This window comes from Thamnophis sirtalis, unplaced genomic scaffold, assembly GCF_051295495.1.
Source record: "Thamnophis sirtalis isolate CommonGarterSnake01/CBP01778 unplaced genomic scaffold, rThaSir2_p1.2 scaffold_4, whole genome shotgun sequence".
In the NCBI taxonomy this organism is placed as follows: Eukaryota; Metazoa; Chordata; class Lepidosauria; order Squamata; family Natricidae; genus Thamnophis; species Thamnophis sirtalis.
Window position 1 is genome coordinate 41,588,971 of NW_028261384.1, and position 7,598 is coordinate 41,596,568.

Genomic DNA, 7,598 nt, shown 5'->3' on the forward strand with positions numbered 1-7,598 from the left:
TTTCACTTCCTACTGAGTTTTAGCCTCCATATTGGTAGCAGCAAGATGATGGGCAGAATAACAGAGTTGGAAGGGACCTTGGAGATCCCTGGTCAAGGAAGGAATCCTATACCATTTAGACAAAGATATTTTAAGAAGAGATTTATTAATCTCTTTAAATTTCCAGCGTTAGAATATTCACAACTTCTGGTGGCAAGTTGTTCTACTGATTACTTGTTCTAACTGTCAGGAATTTTACCTTAGTTCTAGGTTGCTTCTCTCCTTGATTAGTTTCTATTCATTGCTTCTTGTCCTGCCTTCAGGTGCTTTGGAGAATAGCTTAACTCTCTCTTCTTTATGGCAGTGTTCTTTATGGAACACTGCTATCAGGTCACCTTTAGTCTGTCTTTTCATTAAATTAGATACACCCAATTCCAGCAACTGTTCTTTATATGTTTTAGTCTCCAGTCCCCTAATCATTTTTGTTGCTCTCCTCTGCACTCTTTCTAGAGTCTCAATTTTTGTTTTTACATCGTGGTGACCAAAACTGGATGCAGTATGGAGAGACTTGCACAGTGATTATTAGAATGAGCTTCAGCAATCGTGACATACCAGTTTATCAGAAGGCGCATTCGTGAATTTCCCTATTATCTTTGGAAATTCTATATTACTAAATAGAATTAAAAGCATAGAAAGTGAATTTCCATTTAGATATCCAGCAATGTTTCCTCCACACTTGCTGTAGATAATGCAATTTTCTTTAATAGGCATTGTATCTAGGCAAGAGCTATGGGTCTGAGTTCAGTGTTGGATGCAGATTAGAATCTCACTATTGCCTGTAACTCTGCATCCCCAAAAGAATATTACAGTCTATAAAATGGCATTCAAAGCTCTTTTCTCAAATAGTTAACATGAAAGGTATTACTAAATCAGGTTGTACCCATGAATGCTCCCAAAGTTTTCTGCTGGAGAAAATACATTCCTCCAGGGTGTTCCAGATTATGAATCAGGCATCTGTTTTGCATGCCTGCACAGTGCATACAGGCCTGTTGTAATTTCACAGCTTCTCATCTTCCCCTCCCAAGCACATTCTCCCTAACTAAAGCTAACAGGTATGCCCTCTTGTAAAACAGTTTTTCTTTACACTCAGAAGCTGTCATTGTGCTGAGAAAGCAGCAGCTTTAAACAGATTTCATCTCTGTGTGTCACTGCTCATGTCAAAGTATAAATGGGCTCAGACACAAGAGTTGTCCTGCTTTCATCAAGGGAACCAGCCTGCCTTTGCCCGGTTCCACTTGGTTAAGCTTGTTATTTAAATTGTTAAAATTGAGACATCGGCAGTAAATTTTCAGAGAAGATATAACAATTATTAGATACAAGTGAGACTCTTGTACTGGGGAACATAGCATGCCCTCCATCCAGAATGGAATTAGCCACAAATAATTTACAGCAGTTTCTTTAAGGAAAGTGCCCTGTAGTACTTGGAAGTACATTAAATCATAGCTATTTCCCAACTGTACCATATTTCCAACATTAAGGTAGGTTTGATGCAAGCCACAATGGTGTTTTAGCACTCCAGGGTACTACCTTTAAAATCCAATGACTTTTGTGGAACCATACTATGAATCCAAATACTGCCTTCTGGCCCTAAGCAGCGAGTCTTTGCATTTCAAATGCATCAGGTAAGAGAAACACAACATAGTTTCTTGTCCTTGGTGTGAAAACCAAGAGGGTAGTATAGTGAACTTAATCCCAATCTGTTTCTTTTGGCCTACTGGAGAAAGATGGGCATTGCTTTGATATTGACAGAAGTCTCCAAAGAAGGATTCCTAACATTAATTAAAGTGAAATGGAGATACTGTATTTTATTTTCAACCGCTGCTAAGTGGTAATGGCTAAGATGGAGTATCTTTGCTTTGTTATTTTTTAAATGGATATTATAATGATGTCATCTGTGGTGTCTTGATTTTAAGAATAAACTAACATAAGAATTATGATATTGTAATTATAGCAATATAAAAACCTTTGATACTTTTAGCCAAAGATAAATAGTTGCAGATTAAATCCAATTTATAACCTGGTCAGGAATCATACAGACTAGTCCTGCCAAAACAGAGACAATTACTACAGTATGTGTGTGTGTGTGTGTGTGTGTGTGTGTGTGTGTGTGTGTATGTATATGTATATGTATGTATGTATGTATGTATAGTCACAACCCCTGGTATGCCCAAATATGGGAGGAAGATCATTACTTCCATTCTATATATATATATTCTATATATATGTTGTATTTGTGCTGATAAATAAATAAAGGGAGACTAGTATAGATCTATTTCAAGCTATTTAGGTCTCATCAGCTAGCTAGCCATACCCTTACTGGGATTAGAACCTGTGCTGTATTTTAGGCAGATGTGTTAACCATTAAGCCACAGAGTTCTTCTCCTTATCAGCTGAGCCAGGGAGAAAGATATATATTTAAAGTCACAACCCCTGGTATGCACAAATATATATATATAATGCCTATATATATAATGCCTGTATGTATGTATGTATGTATGTGTGTATGTATGTGTGTATATATATATATATATGTTATATTTATGCTGATAAATAAATAAATAAAGGGAGACTAGTATAGATCTATTTCAAGCTATTTAGCTCTCATCAGCTAGCCATACCCAAGTTTGGGAATCGAACCTGTGCTCCATTGCCTCCCAGGCAGGGAGTTAACCATTTGAGCTACAGAGAACGACTCCTTTATCAGCCAGCCAGGGTGGGAGGTATATACTTAAAGTCACAACCCCTGGTATGCCCAAGTATGGAAGGAAGGTCACACTTCCACTCTCTGTCATTAGGCTCGTCACAAGAGACTTGGGCATACCAGGGGTTGTGACTTTAAGTATATATATATATATATATATATATATATATATGTTTTCTGAGGTTTTCGCGGGTGTTAGTATGTAGGTCTCTAGTTGTTCGGGTTTTCTCCCACGTAGAATTGGAGATCTCCAATTCTACGCGGGAGAAAACCCGAACAACTAGAGACCTACACACACACACACACACACACACACACACACACACACACATATATAATATAATATAATATAATATAATATAATATAATATATATATTAGATATTAGAATATATTAGAATAATATATTAGAATCAACCAAAAGAGCATCGAACAAAATTCTTTATCAGACAAGGGGTTACAAACCAAAGCCAAAACAGAGAAATTTAGAGAAAAGTAGAGAAGCAAGAAAGACAAAAAATAAAGTTTGACATTTCAATCATGATATCTGTGGTTCAAAGTCAATCTATCAGATGGAAATTGTAGGCTGAATAGATTCATTTCTGTTTACGCCTAACATTTGGGGACAAAAGATAATAGCTGCTTTAAGTCTGGGAAATTTAAATTCAGGTTCAGTGTTACACACACATACAAATAAATCTATTATTCATTAATGGATTCAGCTCACAAATCCTAGCAACAGGATCAGATGACATTGCTTTTCAAAGAATAGACTAAAAATTCCATAGATATATTTTGCTTTTAAATCATTTAATTCTCCTGTTTAAATGAAATGTAACATATTTTTGTTTGAAGCAAGGGACAGATATAGAAGAGTCTATGAAGCACAAGGAGAAAGTTTATGATGCTATTGCCTTATAGCAGAGTTAGCATGATTTCAGGGTAATTTCGGGTCAGTAATGGTATGGATGGGACACATTTGTATTGCATTTAAAATCATATTATGTTCCATTATCAGTTGTGATTTTGTAAATGCTAGTTTTATAGGTTGTGAAAGGTATAGATGAAGCTCGGTTACTATTAGCCCAATGTTGTATCATGCTTATATGGAAAGGCATTCTATATTTTAGAAATACATCTGTGGACAATAGTCTAGAATTTGGAAGGAAAGAAGGAAGGAAGGAAGGAAGGAAGGAAGGAAGGAAGGAAGGAAGGAAGGAAGGAATTGCCAAGCGTCTTTGAAAATTTTCTTTTTCAGCATTGTCTTGGGTGCAAACTGCAGGGCTGTCGCTACTGCAGAACCAATAAAAACAGTTGATGATTGTTCACTAGGTTTAAAACATTTGAAATATTTCAGAACATATGACATCCTTTCAGTTAGCTGTTAGAAATGAAATGCAAACAGAACATATTTCAGAAGGGTTATGTCAATCAACACTCAATCTGTATGTTTTTTGCAAATATTCCTTATCCTGACTGATTTATTTCATATTAAAAGAGCTGTCAATCTGTATTACAAAGATAGGTTGAAAAAAGCTTGTGATTGTATGAATGTATTTAAAATGTCAGTCATTGCTGTCTATAAACTTCCCCTCCTTTCATTTTGTAGTTATTCTTTTAAGCTTTTTCTCACCTCTGTTTCCTCAGATATTTCAATAAATATGCAAGTTCCACATTCTGACATTCACATCCAGAAAAACATATGCCAGGAGTCATTCTTCCCCCAATGGCTGAGTTTTCACATGCAGAGTTCATTTTTGCCTGCCCCTCCCCCTTTTTAAACTAGAGGTAGAAGTTTTTTTTAAAAAGGAACAAAATATAGTTGAACTGGGACTAGCCTGGAGTGAGAGATTGGAAGAAGTGGATATTTATATCTCTGTAGAAGTGTCTGATTAAATAGACTCCCCAAAATACTAGATAAAGTTCAAGTACATAAAGTCAATCAGTCATTTAATTTTGTTCATTGATCAGCAAATGAGTAAACGACGCAGTAGAATATTTGCTTTGGAAGAGCCCAAATCTGTAGGCTGCATTAAATTCTTAATTTATTTTAAAGTTTTATAGAAATCAAATTTCTAATTTTGCCATCCTGTCTCTTGCACATGAACATTTTCAGGCAGAATTCTCTCTGTTGTTGCAATCCATGACCATCTGCTTGGAACATTATATTTACTTTTTTTAGTTTGAGAGTTTAAAATTAAAAGGGCGGTTAAAAGCTTATTTCCTAATAAAGCTTGATATAGTTTGTCTTTGATGAGTTTGTTTATTTCTCAAGAAGCACAGGAAGAGTTGAAACCACTGATCACACAGATCTACTCTACATTGATGGTGATGGTGAAATTCATTTTTTTTAATTACTGGTTCTATGGGTGTGGTTTGGTGGGCATGGCAGAGGAAGGATACTGCAAAATCCCCATTCCCTCCCCATTCCAGCCAGAGATGATATTTGCCGGTTCTCCAAACTACTCAAAATTTCCACTGCCAAGTTCTCGAGAACCTGTCAGAACCTGCTGAATTTCACCCTTGATTTATGGTATTAAACATTATTGAAATAGTTTCCATGTTTACTTTTACTTTTAAATCACCAGAAAAATAGCATAAGTAGTGAGATCTTTATCTGTGTCACCACTAGTGTTAGAAAAAGCATTAGGTGATCTATCTATGAAAAACAGACAGGTGGTGGCAGTAGGAATTACCAAGATAGCATTTCTGGGAATGAAAGTTTGAAATATCCAGTATTATGTATTGTGGAAGATCAGGTGTTACTCTCTCTTATGGGAAATCAGGAGTTCTACTCTAAAAATTTGCTATTAATATTGGATACAATATACATTTCTGCCAGGAAAAATATAATTTATTTATGATGGGGTATGGCAACATGCAAATCATATAATGCATTTTCAGTGTAACAGGACCAGTTTGTATTTATTCTGAATCAGGAGACAGAAAAAGCACCAGAAGTGATCCCCTATTAAACGCAGTTGTGCACAATGTTTTCTAAATTGGTACTTTTCAAAGATATATGAAGCACAACTTCCATAATTTCCAGATAGCATACTGTGTCATCAACTCCCTTCTTTAGGAATTTTAGAAACTTTAATTCTGCCTGACACATCCTTAGGCTCCACATCTCCTTTGGTTGATTTAGTGTGCTGTGCTGTGAATGTATTACAAATCTCATAGTAGTTGTTCCATTTTGTTTTGGGTTTTTTTTCACTTCAGAGGTTGTAAAAAAGAACACTTGGACATCTAGACTCAAGTCATTTTGACTATTAACTGTTTCTCTTTCTTCTACTATTATTATCATAATAGTACTTGTTCTAAATATTGATTGTTTGAAAGTAGGGTAGAAGGACCAGTGTCTCAATCAATTGATAGAAATACAGAATAGCTGATTTTTTATAAGTACACATAATTTCATGTCCTATTGTACAGTACAGACATTACCATGGTTGCAGACAGTTTATGTTCAGAGAGGTTGTTCATATATCTGTTTTGTCATCAAGTTGAAGAAGCACTAAAAAATATATGCAATGCAGATCTTGTCTTGTATGTGTGGTCCAAAGGACTTTGGGGATGGTGAGGGCAAAGAGGGTTGGCGCTGAATATGTGTTTTTCAATTCAAACAAATTGTTTTCTCCCAAATTCTGGGTGTAGTCAGGTTTGTTCATATTGGCAAAAGTTTGCAATTTAAAAGTTAGTTAATAGTGTCTATAGTTGTTTACATTGTCTGCAGTTATTTATAACTACAAAGGGCTTACTAAGGATAAATAAGGATATTTATGTGAGTTCTTTAAGAATCTATAACTGCATTGCCATTTATAACTTCTTCCAAATTGAATTAAATAGCCTATTGATTTTCATATATACCATAAACAAAAGTAAATTAATTTTATAATCACTTCATTTAGGTGATGTGGATCATCTTGCTCCTCTTCAGAAAATTCCTTTAAACCTACATCTCAGCATGGTGCCTGGAAGCTATAGTATGCTCACAAATTACTCCTGTGTTACCTCTCATATATATATTGATGCATATATTTAAAAGAAAACCCTAAACATCAACAATGTCTTTATGCCTATGAGTGTCCAGTGATGGGGCAACTAGGACAGATGGCAGCTAGTATGTCCTCCTTAAAGTTTATTTTTCAAGCATATACAATATATACTTAAAATTCAAAATTGCTCACCAATCCCACAAATTCTGGGCTTCTGTAGTAGATGGCTTCCAAACTAGTTTTGTTTAAGCCTTTTCTAGGAGGACTTTTGTAGATTGTGATCCAAAGAGTGCCATCACAATCTCCTCATATTACCCAAATACGTTGTGTGATCTGTTGGAAGACATGAAGCCTGAGTTCCAGTGATCTGATGTTAATTTCCAGTGCATGCATTGGACAATCTGCCTTAAAGAAATGTCACTTGTAGTGTTGCAGCACAGTGCAATGGGGAAAATAGATAGGGTTCCAAATAACATCCAAAATTAAATCAGAGTCCAAGGCAAAGAATTCCTCAAAGTTCCAATTTATTAAGAGAGTCATGTTGGCACATCTGGGAAAATCCGAATCTGAAAGCTTCCCGGTTTTCCCCACCGAGTTGAAAGCTCAAGATCTTGCCCCCAAACCCACAAGTCCATCACAGGGTACAATCTTTCACTGTCATGCTGGCAGTTCTACCCATCCAGTTCCGGTCAGGTACAGAGATGCAAAGACAAAGGATGACCTTGGCAATCTAAAAAGAATTTTATTTTGTTTACATCACATCCTATTCCTTACTAGCCCCCTCCCTTTTCCCTGCTATAGAAACATAGATAGAAGTGTGGCAGGCCAAAGATCGCAAAAGGAACCTGGCTGCGGGCCTGA